This window comes from Coregonus lavaretus (assembly GCF_964263955.1).
Source record: "Coregonus lavaretus genome assembly, contig: HAP1_SCAFFOLD_75, whole genome shotgun sequence".
In the NCBI taxonomy this organism is placed as follows: domain Eukaryota; kingdom Metazoa; phylum Chordata; class Actinopteri; order Salmoniformes; family Salmonidae; genus Coregonus; species Coregonus lavaretus.
The window spans coordinates 575,249-595,929 of record NW_028165182.1 but is presented as its reverse complement, the minus strand read 5'-3'; positions in this window follow the sequence as shown (position 1 = coordinate 595,929).

Genomic DNA, 20,681 nt, shown 5'->3' with positions numbered 1-20,681 from the left:
AACGTTAAGCGTTTTTCACGAAAGCGTTTTAGAATGTCCATATAATAGCAGTTCAAAAATCCATATTTTTGTAAGCATGAACCAGCAAGGGAGACGTGCGTTTGTCTCGTTGATACAGTAAATATGCAGCAGCTAGCTAGTAAGTTACGGTACATCCGATAAGGTGCGTAGCATTCGTTCAAAACTTACCTTTCTTTGTGCAACTTCAGGTGTCGAACAAAGTTGGACGTTGTGGCAGCTCCGTCTGTAATCTTCGATCCGCATGTTTTGCAGATTGCAACTCGTTTTTTGTCGACTACCTCGTAATTTTTATAGCCAAACCAAACTATCTTCGGTATCATTTTGACAACTGGCGCGTTGTTGCTTGATGTGCTTCATTGGTTGTCTTGCAATGTGCCTGCTTAGATGCTGTCGAATCAAAACAACGTGGGACTACAGTGATTGGATAACGTGCAGGCAGCGCGCGCTCTCTGTATGCATACAGGTGGATGGTGCACATTTTTTTCACAGATGCAGATAAACGGAGAGCGGCGCGGCCGTGTGAAAAATTTTTTCCCCAGTTTTCATGGGAAGTAGCAAGTCTTCTCGAGTCATAAGGCGCAAGTCCAAGTGAAGTCACGAGTCATTGATGTTAAAGTCCAAGTCGAGTTGCAAGTCTTTGTACATTTTGTCGAGTCGAGTCTGAAGTCATCAAATTCATGACTCGAGTCTGACTCGAGTCCAAGTCACATGACTCGAGTCCACACCTCTGGATCTCAGCATATATACATACACCTGTTCTGAAAGGCCCCAGAGTCTGCAACACCACTAAGCAAGGGGCACCAACAAGCAAGCGGCACCATGAAGACCAAGGAGCTCTCCAAACAGGTCAGGGACAAAGTTGTGGAGAAGTACAGATCAGGGTTGGGTTATAAAAAAATATCCAAAACTTTGAACATCCCACGGAGCACCATTAAATCCATTACTAAAAAATAGAAAGAATATGACACCACAACAAACCTGCCAAGAGAGGGCCGCCCACCAAAACTCACGGACCAGGCAAGGAGGGCATTAATCAGAGAGCCAACAAAGAGACCAAAGATAACTCTGAAGGAGCTGCAAAGCCTCACAGCGGAGATTGGAGTATCTGTCCATAGGACCACTTTAAGCCGTACACTCCAGAGCTGGGATTTATGGAAGAGTCAAGCTTGTAGAGATATACACCTAGAGACTTGCAGCTGTAATTGCTGCAAAAGGTGGCTCTACAAAGTATTGACTTTGGGGGGATGAATACTTATGCACGCTCAAGTCTTCTGTTTTTTTTTGTCTTATTTGTAGTTTGTTTCACCCCCTATAAAATGTTGCATCTTCAAAGTGGTAGGCATGTTGTGTAAATCAAATGAAACAAACCCCCCAAAAAATCAATTTTAATTCCAGGCTGTAAGGCAACAAAATAGGGAAAATGCCAAGGGGGGTGAATACTTTCGCAAGCCAATGTACATATCTACCCCTACCACTCCAGTATCTCTACACATTGTAAATATGGTATTGGCACGGACCCTGAAACTGACCCTTTATATAGATTACATTCTTTCTCGTGTTCTTATTTCTATTTCTTGTGAGTTTTTGTTCTACTTAACTTTTTTTGATATAGTACTACTGATATTGCTTGTTGGGAAAGACCTTGCAAGAAAGCCATTTCATTGTGCTTGTGCACGTGACAATAAAAAAAACTTGAACCAACGTATGACTGAAAGAAGCAAAAACACCTCACCAGATCCAGGTACTTTAGCCTCCTACAACTTGTATTAGTCTGCTCACCGAGCTGATTAATGAAATACAGGTCCAATTCACACATATTGGTAAACAGACAGAGCAACATGTGACCGGTGCCAAGAATCTCCCCACGTGTGTAATAGTCACTGTGGTGACTTCCTTTTCCTGGGGGGAGAAATAGGTGTGATAGTCTATAATGGAGACTTAGGGATTTAGGAATTATTTGAAACTTTGTCTTGGCGTTTTTTAAAGAGTTAGTGATTAAGTGAAAACAATGGTGCATTAGACACTGTTGGTTGTTAATCACTGTTCACAAAAGCATTATGGTGTATTACTTTCTATGACAAGGGTCCCTGAATATTGTAACCCACAATAAGACCGCCGCACTACTAAGGAATAGCCTTCGCATGCCCCCCCAAACCACATACCCTAAACCAGGGTGAGAAATCTGGATAGTCATTTGTTGTGGGCATGCGAAGGCTAATCCTTAGTAGTGTGGCGGTCTTATTGTGGGTTACAATATCATCAGAGACTTAGCGTTGGGGTCACAAACCCACTCTGAGCCATCACCTATTCAGGGACCCTTGTCATAGAAAGTAATACACAATAATGCTTTTGTCACAGCAACATTGTTCTCGTAAAATTTGCCAACGAGTCAATTTATCCCAGATTAATGCTACTCACAAATACAAAAATACTCCCTTAACTCCCCTTCTCCCTTCCTCATTCCCTCTGCCATGGATGCGTCCCAAATGGTACCCTTTCCCCAATATAGTGCACTACTTTTGACTATAGAGCCATATTGGCCCCAAAGGGAATAGGGTGCCATTTAGGACATGGGCCTTTTTCATTTCGGATACACTGCTGTACTGTATACAGTGTGTGTTTGAAATAGTACTCCAAGAACATATACCATTTGTCTACTGTATATATGGTTGCTGTTATTGGGGTTTAGAGGGAATTTAATTATGGTTTGGCCTGACATCCGCCTTGCGAGCAGTGCTCTCCAAAAGCTATTTCACACAATGGAAAACTAAGATCATTTATAAGCCCATATGACTGACACTTCGGTCAGAATGACTGAACGTCAATGGGGAGAGAGAGAGTGAGAGCAAATGAATGTAGATAGGGAGGAGAAAAAAAAAAAAGATGATTATCACACAACAGGACATGAGTATCACGCACCGACAGGCATCTGGGTTGTTTGGTTGAGAGATGGGCCGGGAAACAACAGGAGCACCCTGTGCGTGTACGTTTTAGGAGCTCCCTGTGTGTGTACGTCTTAGGAGCGCCCTGTGTGTGTACGTCTTAGGGGCTCCCTGTACGTGTACGTTTTAGGAGCTCCCTGTGTGTGTGTTTCGCTTGTGTTTTGGAGAGAGGCATTAAACAACAGGAGCTCCGTGTAAACTCATACCGCTCCGCTGAAAGATGTGTAGTACACCGCAGAAGCCCTTAGGTATGCCCCGATTCCTGAAATATGGCCGACACACAACGGGACCCTGGGAAGCTCGGTGTGTAGTGAGAAATGGGGGTATAAATGGGTGAGTTTACAGGGGGTATGAATTTACATTTGTGTGTGTGTGTGTGTGTGTGTGTGTGTGTGTGTGTGTGTGTGTGTGTGTGTGTGTGTGTGTGTGTGTGTGTAAATGATCACGGTAACACTAGGGAACCTAGCTGACTCACTAGATAGTGTTTTTACAATGATTCATGATTGTCCCTGAAGGACAGTTAGCAATGACTCATGTAGGCTACTGTGCAATGTACAACAGGGTGGTATTCATTAGTGTACACTGTCACAAAACTTTTTGCAATAGAAAACAAAAACAAGTGTTTCTCATTTAACAAGATTAGGTAGTCCTTGTTTGTCAGTTTTCTTCCATTTGGTGCCAAGTGAATAAAACCCTGATTTACAGTATATTCTACCTACCTGAATTGTAGTTTCGTTTGATGATCTCCCTGGCACAATTGAGTTGCAGGCTAAAACTAGCCTAACTGGCCATCTACACATCCCCCCCACACCAAACACTGGTCAGCATAACTCATAAAACGAATTTAATATAACTCAAACCATATGGTGTACATATTAGGACAGTCACATCCATGGGAATTGTCAGTCACAACTTCTATGGTGTGACTGTCCTAATATGGACACCGTATAGATGGACAGTGATTTCCTTTAAATGAGTGAGTGTGTGGCAGGGACAGCCACCTGTCCTGTAGATATTCATATTCTCAATAATAAAGATGCAGATGTCTGCTAACGACATCAGCCTGCTGTAACGAGCGGTGGCTGGAGCTGGTAGCTGGTGCCCACATGTTCTCCTTTTGATTGGCTTGGCACGGGTCCTTTTCACTTGACCCGGTGGTACAGATACCCCTCACAGGTTGCCTTTTCTGCCTTTCATGGGTGGTTCTTTCGTAATAAAAGGCTTGCGGATGTAAAAAATAAATAAATAAAAGCCTTTCAGAGTTTGTCGACTGCCTCTACACACAGTTGGCTGGGAACATTCTATTGTGGATTCATTAATAATTATTTTACATGCTCACAAACAAACATCGGTGCGCACACACAAACACACATTTAAATATATATTTTTTTATTTTAACCTAAATTCAATGTTATGGTGAAATGTTTTGTTGATTTACTGTTGTATTAATGTTAGTTAATGACTCAACCAAATATAAATCAAAAATAGACGTTGAACTGACGTCTGTGCCCAGTGGGAAGTGTTGACACACACACACACACACACACACACAAGGCATAACTAATTCACCACTCCCATAAAGCATGTGTTGGGCCTCAGCGATGCATCTGTCACTCTGACGTCCACTAGTGTGGCCTGGACCCGCCAGGCCTAATCCATCTGTGGTCTTTGGGGACGCTCTCCCTGCCAACTGGATCCATCCCTAAACCACAGCAGAAGCCTTTGGATCCAATCCGAAGCTTCCACCAGCATGCTTTGATAAGTGTTTATTTATGGTTTTGACGAATGTGTTCTCTGATGAATCGGAAGCCTGGACGGCTGGTTCTTTGATGTCGTTGGTTGAGCTTGATGTTCTGGCAAGAGAAGGAGTCGGGAAAACTTTAATTCCAGACACCAAAGGCAGAATAGGAGGCCCTCCACTTTGATCTCGCTCATGTGAGAATTCCGTAATTTTCCACTGCTACGCCACCGTGGTAGTCATATTGGATTGGAAATATCTGATGTTCCTTTTTAATCCTTCCTGTCCACTCGTGTATGGCCCGAGGTGTCGACGTGCATGGCGCATTGGAGCAACCTCTTCCCGGTACGGACTATAGCGACAGGGAGAGAGAGAGAGAGAAAGATAGAGAGAGAGAATCTGTTTCTGCTGTAACATGGACTCTACACTGTGAAGAAACTGTGTTGCTCCTTTCTGACACAAGCAAGGTGTTGTAACAAACAAGTATTTGGTTGCCTAGGCAACTGCCCCCTCTGCAGCAGCAGCACATGCAGTCAGGAGCGGAGGAGAGGATAAAATGTAAAAAATATATACAATTCTATTCGAACAGTTAACGGTGACTGTGGTCATTTGGCTGACAAATAACCATCATCCAAAATTCCATGACTGTCATAGCCGTAGTCATGGTACCGATACAATATATCACCATGAATAAACAGGTACAATAGCCATTCCATAGGCCCTGTGACAGACTAGTGTCCGGGCTGTTCTGGCTCGGACAAGTTTTACTCTTACTTAAAGCCATTCTTATGGATGGTGTGTGTGTGTGTGAGACTGGTGGCCTCACACACACACTATCCAGGTCAGTAACTTGCTATGGTAATGTACAGAATGATCAAACATCATGTAATACATTGTGTAATATATTTGTGTTTACATATGAGGATAAGGGGGTATTCAATTTGGTTGGAAAGCAGCCAGTGGCTTCAATGTCAAGTGAGCTACAACTGTATAGTGGATTGTGTTACTGCTGTTATGACCAGTCCCATAGTGATGACACGTGTGTGCAGCCAAAGTGAAGGTTACAAGATCCTCTGTATCCCTCATCCTGTCAGGGCTTAAGTCTTTATTGCTCTCTCTTTCACAGACACACACACACACACACACACACACACACACATGCAGGTGCCCTCACGCACACTCTCTCTCCCAGACACACACTTTCAGGAGAGCTCCCTTGGAGACACTCACTCCTGGTGTCTGGGCTATTAAAATGGCCTGTCCATCAATGGTATTTGTGTCTGACCCCCGCACATCTCCACTAGATCAGACACCTCTGCCCGGAAACTACGGGGACCAGAAACCATGGCAACACTTTAAGGGGGTTGAACATATAATACAGTACTGTGACTCCATTGAACTTTTGAGAATGTTCTAAGAACATTGCGTGATGGTCCAAAGGGAATGTTGCCTGTGGGACCTTTGTTTAGTTCCCTGTACATTCCCAGGACGTCACTGAGGACCATGTCGGGACCTATTTACGATGTTCTCAGGACTGATGGTCCCAAGGGGACGTTGTCTGGGGGACTGTTTTATAGTTCTCGGTTTGTCCTGGGGACGTTTCTAGGACATTCTTGGGACACTGTGTCATGGTCCCCTGGAGGTTTTTGTCACATGATGGTCCCAGGTGTCCCAAACCATTATAAGTAAAGTAATTACATGGTATAAGGGTTTTAAGGTAAGTGGTACGCTGCTCAGGTAAAATAGTGTACAAATCTTTAATCAATGACATTGATTATATTTGACATGATCTCTTAGTACTGACTTTTCAATTTGACCCCACCAGAGATTGTGAGTTCAAATCCCTGGTGGGGTCAAATTGAAAAGTCAGTACTAAGAGATCATGTCAAATATAATCAATGTCATTGATTAAAGATTTGGGGTATGCTTATCTTTCTGCTGTACCACAAAGTCTGCAGAATTTCAGAAGTCACCTACACATTCATTACCTATAATACATCTCTGCACTTAGCAAAATAGTGCCATCTGCACTGCTATTTTAAGTTATCAGTTAATCTGACTATTCTCTCATTGATTTCGTTTACTTATTTCAGCAATTTGAGTTTAGGTTTTCAGTATAGTTGTCTAATGTTGGTGGGGCATATTATTCTATTTTTAATGTTAGTTTTTCTTCAGTATATTTTTAACAGAGCTGAGATTTACTTTGAATTGCAAAGTGTTGGAATAGGCCTACAGGTGAAATCAGTCATTGATACAGACATGGTGGCGTAGCAGGAAGATCAGAAATCCGTGAACCAAGAGATTGTGATTTCAAATTACAGGTGAGGACATGTTAAATAATTATTACTATATGATTACACATACACAATGTAATCATGTCAAATATGTAAGTTGAAAACACTATGTTGAAAGCACTGTTTGTGTGTGGGTGTCCCTAGCATTGCCAAAAGACAAAGAGTTTCTTTGCGACCATCAGGTGACGTACCTGGGTCAAAACGTGAACTAGACAAAACCTCCAGGGGACTATGACACAATGTCCAACTTTAGACAACCATTTCGTGACGTCCTAACGACTCATTATTGCTTGCTGGGTACATAGAGAATAGGGTGACATTTGGGATGCAGAGCTTATTCAGCTCCTTGGGGACCCACACACACAGCTGCCTGTCATGAGATAAATAATCTCTGTGACAAACTAACTGTGAGTAAAGGAAAAGGTCAGTGTGGTGGATAAGAGTGAGACCTGCGTGTGTGTGTGAGAGCGTGAGTCTCTGACATCAGAATGCAGTAGCTCCGTACGGTGCGACATCACATGGTTCCAGCATACACACACATGCACACTTTCCTCCCTGAGCGTCTACCCAGGGTCAGCCTCTTATTTGTTACGTTCACCAGCAAGAAAACCAAAAATGTCACTCAAACAGAAGGGGGAACTAACAGAAGAAAGACACTGATGGAGGTGTCCACTGAAAGTTGACTAGCAACAACAACTGGAACCTAAAAGACACCCACTATGAGTGCCCACTAAATTTGTCCAGGAAGAGGCAAACAAAAGAAAAACCCACAACAAACTTAAAGGCAGGTAGCAAACCAAAAAGGTGAAGCAAAACGAAATCAGACAAAGGAATGTTTTTTTTCTATAAATCAAATAGGGAGCACCAACTAAAGGTGTTGACCCTCCACATCTCTCAAGACAACTGGGCCAGCCACTCTTAAATAGCACCTGGGCCAGCACAGGTGAAACACCTTCCCACTGACAAGATGGCAACCAGCACAGGTGTAACACATACTGACTAACGAGGTGACACCAATCGGCGTGCCCTACGTGCTAATGAGCTATACAGTGGGGGAAAAAAGTATTTAGTCAGCCACCAATTGTGCAAGTTCTCCCACTTAAAAAGATGAGAGAGGCCTGTAATTTTCATCATAGGTACACGTCAACTATGACAGACAAAATGAGAAAAACAAATCCAGAAAATCACATTGTAGGATTTTTAATGAATTTATTTGCAAATTATGGTGTAAAATAAGTATTTGGTCAATAACAAAAGTTTCTCAATACTTTGTTATATACCCTTTGTTGGCAATGACACAGGTCAAACGTTTTCTGTAAGTCTTCACAAGGTTTTCACACACTGTTGCTGGTATTTTGGCCCATTCCTCCATGCAGATCTCCTCTAGAGCAGTGATGTTTTGGGGCTGTCGCTGGGCAACACGGACTTTCAACTCCCTCCAAAGATTTTCTATGGGGTTGAGATCTGGAGACTGGCTAGGCCACTCCAGGACCTTGACCTTCGTTGCCCGGGCGGTGTGTTTGGGATCATTGTCATGCTGAAAGGCCCATCCACGTTTCATCTTCAATGCCCTTGCTGATGCAAGGAGGTTTCACTCAAAATCTCACGATACATGGCACCATTCATTCTTTCCTTTACACGGATCAGTCGTCCTGGTCCCTTTGCAGAAAAACAGCCCCAACGCATGATGTTTCCACCCCCATGCTTCACAGTAGGTATGGTGTTCTTTGGATGCAACTCAGCATTCTTTGTCCTCCAAACACGACGAGTTGAATTTTTACCAAAAAGTTATATTTTGGTTTCATCTGACCATATGACATTCTCCCAATCCTCTTCTGGATCATCCAAATGCACTCTAGCAAACTTCAGACGGGCCTGGACATGTACTGGCTTAAGCAGGGGGACACGTCTGGCACTGCAGGATTTGAGTCCCTGGCGGCGTAGTGTGTTACTGATGGTAGGCTTTGTTACTTTCGTCCCAGCTCTCTGCAGGTCATTCACTAGGTCCCCCCGTGTGGTTCTGGGATTTTTGCTCACCGTTCTTGTGATCATTTTGACCCCACGGGGTGAGATCTTGCGTGGAGCCCCAGATCGAGGGAGATTATCAGTGGTCTTGTATGTCTTCCATTTCCCACAGTTGATTTCTTCAAACCAAGCTGCTTACCTATTGCAGATTCAGTCTTCCCAGCCTGGTGCAGGTCTACAATTTTGTTTCTGGTGTCCTTTGACAGCTCTTTGGTCTTGGCCATAGTGGAGTTTGGAGTGTGACTGTTTGAGGTTGTGGACAGGTGTCTTTTATACTGATAACAAGTTCAAACAGGTGCCATTAATACAGGTAACGAGTGGAGGACAGAGGAGCCTCTTAAAGAAGAAGTTACAGGTCTGTGAGAGCCAGAAATCTTGCTTGTTTGTAGGTGACCAAATACTTATTTTCCACCATCATTTGCAAATAAATTCATTAAAAATCCTACAATGTGATTTTCTGGATTTCTTTTTCTCAATTTGTCTGTCATAGTTGACGTGTACCTATGATGAAAATTACAGGCCTCTCTCATGTTTTTAAGTGGGAGAACTTGCACAATTGGTGGCTGACTAAATACTTTTTTCCCCCACTGTACGTGCTTAGTCCAACCTCAAAACATAAATAGAAAAACCAAAACCTGTAATATATTAAATACATGTCCCATCACGGAGTTGTCCTTGAGTCAAGAGCTGTCCATGTTTCTGGAATGACTAAATCACCGCCACCATGCAGCCCTTATAGCCCTTTTAGCTCTTAGCTTAGTAGCCTACTAGCTGGTGCAGGTAAATACATGCTCTAGAGAAAAAACGAATGAGCTACCTGGCTTTTGGACTGTGTTATGCAATGGCAATAATGCACATATTTAATCAATACTACTTTTAATATAATTTGCTATACGGTTAAAAAAATAAATAATAAGTTTGGTCTTGTAATTTTCACAATTTCCACAACTTTACCTCAGTTTCATTTATTATACAGCTCAGCTTGATCATGCTGCATAATCAATAAAAGGAGATTCACTTTCAGACAGGGGGTCGTAGGTGAGTGAAGTCTGAAAATATGTTGGGTTTAAAATAAAATAAGGCAACTTTAAAAGAAAAAGTCATTTGTTTTGTTTTTGTATGAACAACATTTTCCCATAGGGTTCCAGCGGACGTGTGGTGTAGGCTGGGTATTGGCATCCCTCACTCTCCCTCTATGGGGGTAGGAGAGAGAAAGAGAAGAGAAAAGGGGAAGAAAAAAAGAGGGAGAGAAAGACAGAAAGACAGTGAGATTGGAAGGAAGAGACCAAAAGAGAAAGAGAGAAAGTGAAAAAGAAAGAAGAAGTGCAGGGTTGTTGGTGCAGACCTGAGGATTGAGAAGCAGACCATCTCCTCAGCTCACTAGAGGCTGTCGGTACATGTTTGCTTGGTCATAAAGCTGGGTTGATCTGTGTTGATCTGTGATCTGTGTAAGCTACTTGCAGGATTTTTGGCCAGGGCCTGTCGAACAAACAAATTAATCTCTTCTCTTCTGTCAAGATTAGACCTGCTAAGGCTGAAGGAGAATCCACCCAATACATACTGTATCATACATCTTATAGGGATTTATCTGTATATGTGTGGGTGGGCTGATGTGTGTGTGGGTGGGTTGATTGTGTGTGTATGTGTGTATGTGTATCTGTGTGTGTGTGCGTGTGTGCATGCTTTTGCATATGTGTATGTGTATGTACACTGAGTGTACAAAACATTAGGAACATCTGCTCTTTCCATGACATAGACTGACCAGGTGAATCTAGGTGAAAGCTATGATCCCTTATTGATGTCACATGTTAAATCCACTTCAATCAGTGTAGATGAAGGGGAGAATACATGTTAAAGAGAGATGTTTAAGCCTTGAGACAATTGAGACATGGATTGTGTATGTGTGCCATTCAGAGGGTGAATGGGCAAGACAAAATATTTAAGTGCCTTTGAACAGGGTATGGTAGTAGGTGCCAGGCGCACCGGTTTGAGTGTGTCAAGAACTGTAAAGCTGCTGGGTTTTTCACGCTCAACAGTTTCCTGTGTGTATCAAGAATGGTCCACCACCCATAGAACATCCAGCCAACTTGTTTTGTATGCTCAGTGTATGTTTGGAGTTTGCGTGTGTGTGTGTGTGTGCATTTGTGTGTGTGTTTGTGTGTGTGTGTGTGTGTGTGTATGTTCATGTGTTGTCAACGTTCAAATAAATTGTACATAACTACTTAAAGAATTCTCTAGTCTCCAATTCTTTTAAGTCCTATACAGATGTAGGATTTTATTTTTTAGTAGGTAGATCAGCTTTAATCAGATGTAGGATCTTAATTTTAGCCACTTTGCTACAGCAGGAAAATAATCCTGCAGCAACAGGAAATGTAAATTATTATGTGGATTAATCACATTTTTTTGTAGGGATTGTTTTTTTTTTTAAGTGCAATTTTTTTTTAATTACAAGCTTTAGAAGCCTTTTTAAACCTTGAATATACTACAAGTTTGTCTTTCCTGCTGTGCTAATAAAAACACACAACACAGTCTTCACCGTTCCCCAGGTTTTTTCCTAACACCGTCTGTTAACATCCATTAGGGAAGCACTTGACTGTGTTGATGGGGACTGCAGACCAACTAAAAGTTGTTAAAAGTCACTAAAATGTTTGCTTGAGCATGCAGAAGTGAGAGCTAAGAAATGTACCTGTCAACTTTCCCATAATGACAGGTAATCGTGAGGGGTAGAAAGTGCCTGTTAATACTACATAACTGGCCTGTGTGGCTCAAAATGGACACAAAAATAGACACCCACTAAGGTGTTAAAATGCCTTTAAGAGCTGCCATTTGCAAACCGTACAATAAATGTGCTAAGAAATGCTCTGTGTAGAAATGCTCATGAGTGGTTCGGAAGGTTATGGACCAAGCTCTCACAAATTATATTTTTCCAGGCTAGCATCTCAAACAACTTGGCTGCTACTGACCAATAAACATTCACGTGAGCACATAAATCAGAGACGGTTATTCGTATTGAAACAAAACTTGATACGCATGTTCCAAACACTGTCAAGAACAATTAGATCCACCAAATGGTGGCGCTTTAACAGGCACATATTTATATGTCTTGATCTGTTTGACTCAGTCATGCAATTTGGCACACTTGCTCAGCAATGTGAGTCTAGCTAACCTGTAGAGTACGGTTCTGTTTGGCCTCATGGTGGCGCTGTTGGACAGGAAAAAACATTAATGCAAGCTCATTGGCTTATAACTGCCATGTTATAAGTATGAAAAATGTATGCACTCACTAACTGTAAGTCGCTCTGGATAAGAGCGTCTGCTAAATGACTAAAATGTAAATGTTATTTGGTAAATGTGGTAAGAAATACAGAAGTAGCTCATCCAAGGGTGATTTGTCCAATTTGTCCTGAAGGTGGTGCTGTGGGGCCAAAGCTTGAACCCCAGCATGTTTGCTTGCAGCTATATTTTAATTTGTGACTGTATATTCAAGGGATTGGGTGTTTCTATATGGCTGTTACAGTCTAGTTACAGTTTAATGAAACATTGTGGAACAATTAACTTTTTAATGGTACAAAAGCGCAATAATGGATTTACTTACACTCTTGTAATTATAACACATAGTAAGTAGTCTGTGGAACTGCTCTGGCCAACTATGGCCAAGTTTTTTCTTTTCACTTTGATCCTCACAGCGGCGTAGTTTCTCTCATCCATCAAAGTGCTCTCTTTGATCCTGGTCCTGGTCACAAAGATGGATGAGTCCACAGAGTAGAAAGCACGGAACAGTCCGGGCCAACTGTATTCTCTCGATGGATGAGGCACACACGTGCAAGCATGGACACACACACCCACACACACACACACACATACACATACACACACACATTTGCACACATGCAAACACACACACACACACACCTCCAAACCTTCACTCATTAGCCTCATAACCCTTTGAGAGTATATACTATACCAGATATAGATTCCCACTCATTCAATCAAATGATCTAATTAGCAAATACATGTGTCCTATAATCTCATGCTTTTACCCCTTCAATTTCCACTACAATGTAGCCAATATGTACCAACAAGCTTGTCTCCAATGGACTAGATTGACATTCCGCGTGGCTGTGTTGACGAGAGTAGCAGTCAATTAGCCGGTGTGCATGCAGCAGGTGGTTGAGTTAATTGGCAGGAGGGGTGGATTGAGAAGAGAAAGGAAAAGAGAAGTCCAGCAGAGTGAGGAGTATTGCCTCTGCTGCCGGCTATGGCTCAGCGCAGTATGGAAGAGGCAGAAAGTATATTGTCATCCCCCCACGCTCCGCCATACTAATTATTCTTGCAATACTCTCTCCCATTGTTACTATAAACTGGTCCACTTCCCAAAGGATCGCTCTCACTCTTTCTTTCTTTCCCTCTCTCTCTTTCTTTCTCTCTCCTCCCACTCCCTCCCTCTCGAAAATGTATTTTCGTCGCACATTTTCCTCTCCCTCTCTCTTTCTCTCTTCTTCACCCTCTGTTTCTTGCAGACTCCCCATATCCTCGCCCTCTTGATCAAATCTCCGCCCAGTCTTTCTTTGTCTCTCCCACACTCTCTCTCTCTCTCTTTCTCTCTCTATTTCTCCTCCTCCTCCTTCCATTGTGGAGGTGGATATTGTTGTAAACACATTCAGGAGGCTGAGTGCTTCTTTATTGGATCTCCCCTCGGGGGTCTCTCTCTCTCTCTCTCTCTCTCAATTCCCACGCCCAACGGCTGTGGGAATTGACTTCACTTCCAATAGGCTTCTCCCTAGCCCACCAGTCCACCCACTGCCATGTCAATGAGACGCTGGGCTGCTAGATGAGATGCTCAGAGAGGGTGGGCTGATAATGTCGTTTCCCACTGCAGTGAAGATGAGGGGGATGGTTCTAGGCAGTTTGCTGGAAAATCAAGCAAACAAATAGAACGAGCGATGAGAGAGGGAATTTGATGGAGCTTGTTTGTGTAAAGAGGGGAGTTAAGTGATGTGATTGGAGGATCCATTTCCACCTAGCTTCCTCTGGTGGGACATCGTCAAATCATAGCTGGAAAAACAACTTAAGTGTGACTTTGCATATTCTCCCTGAGGTGACATCACCAAGACAGCAATAGTCATAATTTTCATGGCATCTGTAACGTTTTAACCTTGTTTTAACCCTTCACAACCGTAATAATACTCTGTCGTCCATGCCTCTCTCAACTGTTGTTGTCGCTGTTCTATGTCTCAGTTGATGTTTTTTACTGGAAGTTGATTTCAAACTATTTCCGAGCAGTGACATTTACTTTCATGGCTGAAGATCTATGGCCACGTCCCAAATGGCACGTTATTCCCTATGTAGTGCACTACTTTTGACCAGGGCCCATAGGGCTCTGGTCAAATGTAGTGCACTGTATAGGGAATAGTGTGCCATAGCACATATTGGTAGTGCTGTTGTGGATGTGTTTGTGGTGTGGCCCTTATCTCTCTGTGTTTCTTTCTCCTGACCTTCTCTTCAAAGTGAATGAAAGGCATCTGTCTCATGCACAGATCAAAGTAGTGCAACCCAGGTACGGGCGGCATTTTGCACTCATGTCACTTCCTCGACTTTAGACAAACAATAACCTTCACAACTGCAGTGTCCTCGTGATCTGTGAACAACACAATTAGGTAAATAATCATCAGCCATAACACAACTGACTACTCATTTTAATAAACACTACTATTATTGGATTATTATTCATTCATTTACAACATATTGACCCTAAATTGACGCCACACATCAATGCTTAGTAGGCTACCCCATTCTTGTTGTGTAGAATATAATAGGATTCTAGAACACATAATTTACTACGTCCCCAGTGTCCCCATGGCCCAGTGTAGTAGTAGTAGTAGTAGTAGTAGCAGTAGCTGAGCATCGCTGTCCATGGTGCTGAAATCTGAGCCTGGGTTATATTTATTAGTGCACATGTAGTCCCTCCCTGTTTCAGTCTGTTTTTTACTGTTTGGTGCCTATTGAATACGACCCTGTCCTATAAAGTGTAACTATCATATCAGGGATTCTGTTTGATTCAACTATAGCCTACCCATGTGATGTTATTGACACTGAAGCCAAACATATAATTCCTGTTAGGTTGTCTGAGTTTGGGCTTGATAACCTTCCACCATTCCGCTTTCAATTATTTCATGCATAATTTCACAGAGTAGAGCAGAGTAGATACCATAAGATGATTGAGGTTGTCGGTGGTCAATGTCAGTAGGGTTTATAGGTTTTTGTTGGCAGCAGGTGAAATGGTCACATCAATGGCCAAGTGACTTGCTCGGCTGAGCTTTATTAGAGAGGTATTGTGTAGCCCTGAAGGGAGACACAGGGGGATAGAGAAAGACGTTGGAAAGGTTGTGCTATTGAATTTATTTGCTGACAGCTGACTGACCTTTCAGAAGAGATGGAGCGGAAGAGACAGAGATGGATTCCTCCATGAGCCCTGGAAACCCAAATGCACGCATGCATACATGGGTGCGCGTGCACACACACAAACACATTTGCAAATGGTGCACACATGCACACACACACACACACACACACACACACAAACAGGTCCATAGGGACATTCATCTAATGTTGATCTTGGTCTTCTTTAAGAATGTTAATGGAGGTTCTATTTACGTCACTTGTCGGACCCTTAGCATGACCAATTGCAAGGCATTTGCAGGTAGCCTTTACTGTACTGAAGTGTACAGACGGCTGCATTAGCTAGCATGGATTAAATGAGGCAGCGCTAACTTCTACTGTAGCCTTCTATTGCCTTCATATAGTATGGAGCTAGCTCATTAATTTAGGGCTTCTCCCCAAGGCAGCAGGTATGCAGGAGAGAAAGACAGGCCACAAGTGGGCTCATCCACACAGCAAATTGTCCCCTGTTCTAATCAATGACCTGTTTCCCTGACCACACCGTGAAACTGCCATTCATAACTATATGTACTATTTCTATATAATATCACACAGCTAGGTAACCAATGCTAGTGTCTCAGCTAATGCCGTATGAATGTCAATGATGTCTCACGCCCTCAATTCGCGTCCCTCAGGGTAAAATGTAATCTCTCTCTCTACATCCCGAGGTGAGACACATAAATCACTAGTTCTTCTATCCGTTTCTCCACAGGAGTGAAGGGAGCTCCCGGAGACAAGATAGGAAGAACATGGGAATGGGGATTTGCGGCAGTGGGTGTTTGTGTGCATATGCATCACGTTGTCCGTTCATCTTGTGGATGCACTTGGAATTATTTTCCTGGTCTTTTACCCACTTGGCCTTCCATTAGAATTCCTGTGGGAATCCAGGAAAAAAGGCTTTGGTTATAGGATTGCTAAGAGGGATAGGTACATTCTACTAGTCTTCCTCGCAGTGCTAGAGTGCAGAGTATCATGAAGATAAAAGGACATGAGAAATGAAACATGAGTTACTCTGTGTTTCATTCGTCATCCTGCGTATTGATGGTAACACACAGAGAACTGTTCTGTATCTATGCTCCATTACTCTACCTGAGCAATTACCCTTAGATACAGAACCTTATTGATTCCCAATAACTCATGCCTTGTGCTGATCCAAAGAGCAAAAAAGGAGGGTGAAGTTGCCCCTAGATGCTGATATCAGGTCAGTTTAGCATTTCCACACTAATAGTTAAGATTAGGATTGGGGGAAGGGAAGCTGATCCTAGATCTGTACCTAGGGGAAACTTCACCTCTGAGCTAAAAATGCTGAGGTTCCAAATGTCAAAGATGCTAATTTGTAGGCTAACAGTACACGCACCCCCTTGTGGCTATATATTGAACTGATGTGTCCAAACTGTCTTCTCATGTCCTGAATACAACGTCCCTTGAACTCCCAGTGTCTCTCTCCTTACACCCTCTCAGACAAATTGTCTTGTAGGAAGAGGAGGTGAGGACAGGTGGAGAGGGGAAGAGAAAAGGGCAAAAAGCAAGGTAAAGAGATGGGTGAGGGATACAAATCTTTATTTCTTCATCCCTGACTCATCCCTTCAGTTTAGCACACCATGACTTCGTCCCAAAATGCACCCTATTCCCTATACACTACTTTTGACCAGGGCCCATAGGGCTCTGGCCAAAAGTAGTGCACTTTGTAGGTAATAGGTTACCATTTGGGAAGCACATCATGACTGTGATCTGGAATGAACCACCTTCCCATGATCCTGTTAGGCCTCAGGGCCACTGCTCCCTCCATCTCTCCCTTCCTCCCTCCTCTGTCAATCTCTGGCTCACAGCCCAGATCTCCCATCTCCTATAACCCTCCTGTCCTGCTGCCCTGAGCCAGCTTAGAGGATACTCAAAACATCACAGTCAAACTTTGGAGGCAGTTTCCAATATCACTATTTCACCCTTAAAGCTTGATTTTCCATGCATTATCTCCCTATGAGGTGAACATATATATATATATATAAATATATTGAACTGATGTGTCATAACTGTCTTCTCATGTCCTGAATACAACCCCCCTTGAACTCCCAGTGACCCGTGTCTCTCTCCTAACACCCTCTCAGACAAATTGTCTTGTAGGAAGAGGATGTGAGGACAGGTGGAGAGGGGAAGAGAAAAGGGCAAAAAGGAGGCTAAAGAGATGGGTGAGGGATAAAATCCTTGTTTGGGATTAAACTTATTTTAGAGCGAAAGGTTTTAATTTAAATTAACAAGTAGAGCAGTTACATTTATATAGTATATAGCCTAAGTCTACCTCAACACAATAAATATCACAGTATCGTATGAGACAGTTGTTGAAATTAATTGACGGAACCCATTGTTGCACAAAGATATCAAATAAATATATACAGTACCAGTCAAAAGTTTGGACACACCTACTCATTCAAGGGTTTCTCTTTATTTTTACTATTTTCTACATTGTAGAATAATAGTGAAGACATCACAACTATGAAATCACACTTATGGAATCATGTAGTAACCAAAAAAGTGTAAAACATTTAAAATTTGAGATTCTTCAAAGTAGCCTTGATGACAGCTTTGCACACTCTTGGCATTCTCTCAACTAGCTTCATGAGGAATGCTTTTCCAACAGTCTTGAAGGAGTTTCCACATATGCTGAGCACTTGTTGGCTGCTTTTCCTTCTCTCTGCGGTCCAATTCATCCCAAACCATCTCAATTGGGTTGAGGTTGGGTGATTGTGGAGGTCAGGTCATCTGATGCAGCACTCCATCACTCTCTTTCTTGGTAAAATAGCCCTTACACAGCATGCAGGTGTGTTTTGGGTCATTGTCCTGTTGAAAAACAAATGATAGTCCCACTAAGCCCAAACCAGATTGGATGGCGTATCTCTGCAGAATACTGTGGTAGCCATGCTGGTTAAGTATGCCTTGAATTCTAAATAATCCCTGACTGTGTCACCAGCAAAGCACCATCACACCTCCTCCTCCATGCTTCATGGTGGGAACCACACATGCGGAGATCATCCGTTCACCTAATCTGCGTTTCAGACAAGGCGGTTGGAACCAAAAATCTCTAATTTGGACTCATCAGACCAGCAGCAATTCGACCATGAAGGCCTGATTCACGCAGTCTCCTCTGAACAGTTGATGTTGAGATGTGTCTCTTACTTGAACTCTGTGAAGCATTTATTTGGGCTGCAATATGAGAAAGAAATTCCACAAATTAACTTTTACCAAGGCACACCTGTTAATTGAAATGCATTCCAGGTGACTACCTCATGAAGCTGGTTGAGAGAATGCCAAGAGTGTGCAAAGTTGTCATCAAGGCAAAGGGTGGCTACTTTGAAGAATCTCAAATATAAAATATATTTTGATTTGTTCAACACTTATTTGGTTACTACATGATTCCATATGTGTAATTTCATAGTTTTGATGTCTTCACTATTATTCTACAATGTAGAAAGTTGTAAAAATAAAGAAAACCCCTGGAATGAGTAGGTGTGCCCAAACGTTTGACTGGTACTGTGTATGTAAATATTTGTTATTCATTTACGTGTTTGTTCAAGTGTAGAACCGCCTGTGATGTCAAAGCCAACCCAAAATAATTTCTAGTTAATTAACATGTAGCTAAGAATACATATTCCCTTGATTCCATTTTTACTGACTGTTGTCTGGCATGATGGATGGTGTTGTCGTGCTTTCTTGAACCCTCTTTTATGGCGAGTATTTCCAGCGCCCTGTAACATCCGTAATTACATTCCCATCTGTCCTATCCCCGAATCCTCCATACATCATCATCACAACAATTCCATTAATTCCCGCAGCGTTCCAAAAAAAGAAAAAGGAGGGAGATAATGGCATTCAAAACGCATTGGACGAAACGTTGGACAAGGTTAATCACTCAAACCCATTTGTTTTGAAATGTTTTGAAAGGGTTGGTGCTATAAAAGAGTACGAACAGGGGATAGGGATCTGTGAGTGTTGGATTTTAACCTCTACGGGGTGCCGTGCGGATCTTTGTGCCTCTCTCTCTCTTTCTGTGTTTGTATGCCCTTGGTATTTGGAAGGCGCTTTGTCACATGGGGGTGAACTTTAAAGCAGCGCGATCACAAGGGAAGTAATTACCGAACGCTTTGATGAAAAGAGTGAGGGAAGGAAAGAAAAAACATGATTAAACAACAAAGACCATAATGACCAAAGTGTTACGGACATCGTCAGTCATCCCTGAAATAATAATATTACCACTGCATGTTTTGTTATTAGGCTAGTTTGACAAGCTGGGAACACACACATGCACTCACACATACATACATGTGCAAACGCTTACATACACGCATCAGCATACACACACACACAAACACACAGTCAATGCAGGAAGTAAAATAAAAATACAACTCAATAATCAAAAATAATTGCATTTATGCATTGATTGCCTCCAATTATGATTGAGCCCAACCCTGGTGTATGTGGGTTTGTGTGTGAGGGTGCGTGCGTGCGTACATTCCTGCATGCATGTGTCCCCCAAAGGTAACAGGTGGTGAGCAGTTATAGTTTGACAAAGAACAATTATTCTCCTAGCCACGTCTGTCTTTTTGAAAGCCCTTACATGAATGGCAGGCGAGGGAAAAGACAACAAAAGACAACAAATGAGTCTCCCGGAGAAGAAAATAGGAACATATTTTGTTTACCGCTCTCATGACATGATTATCAATGTGATCTTTCTTTACATAACTATTTGTTTATCTTTCAGTGGGTAGATCATGTTTGCTGTCTCGCTGATGGACGTGACGGAGGTAGATCCATCTATCATTGCAGACAGCCCATCTTGTTTGGAAATGAAACGGTTTATTATTGATTTTGGCACCTACTGTGATCAATCTCCAATTCCATGTTTTATTCCTACATCACATAAGCCATCCATCTATATTTCTCCATAGAGCTATCGTCCACCTTCCCTGGCTGGAACAGCTTTGCTGTGTTACTGTTAGTTGAGTGTAGAGCCCAACCCTGGTGTGTGTGGGTGCGTGCGTGCATGCGTACATTCCTGCATGCATGTGTGTCCCAAAGGTAACAGGTGGTGAGCGGATATAGTTAGACTAATACAAATTATTCTCCTAGCCACATCTGTCTTTTGAATGTTATTTTTATTTTACTTCCTTGACTGCCTTCAATTGAGCCCAACCCTGACACACACGCCCACACACAGATATTGGGTTTACT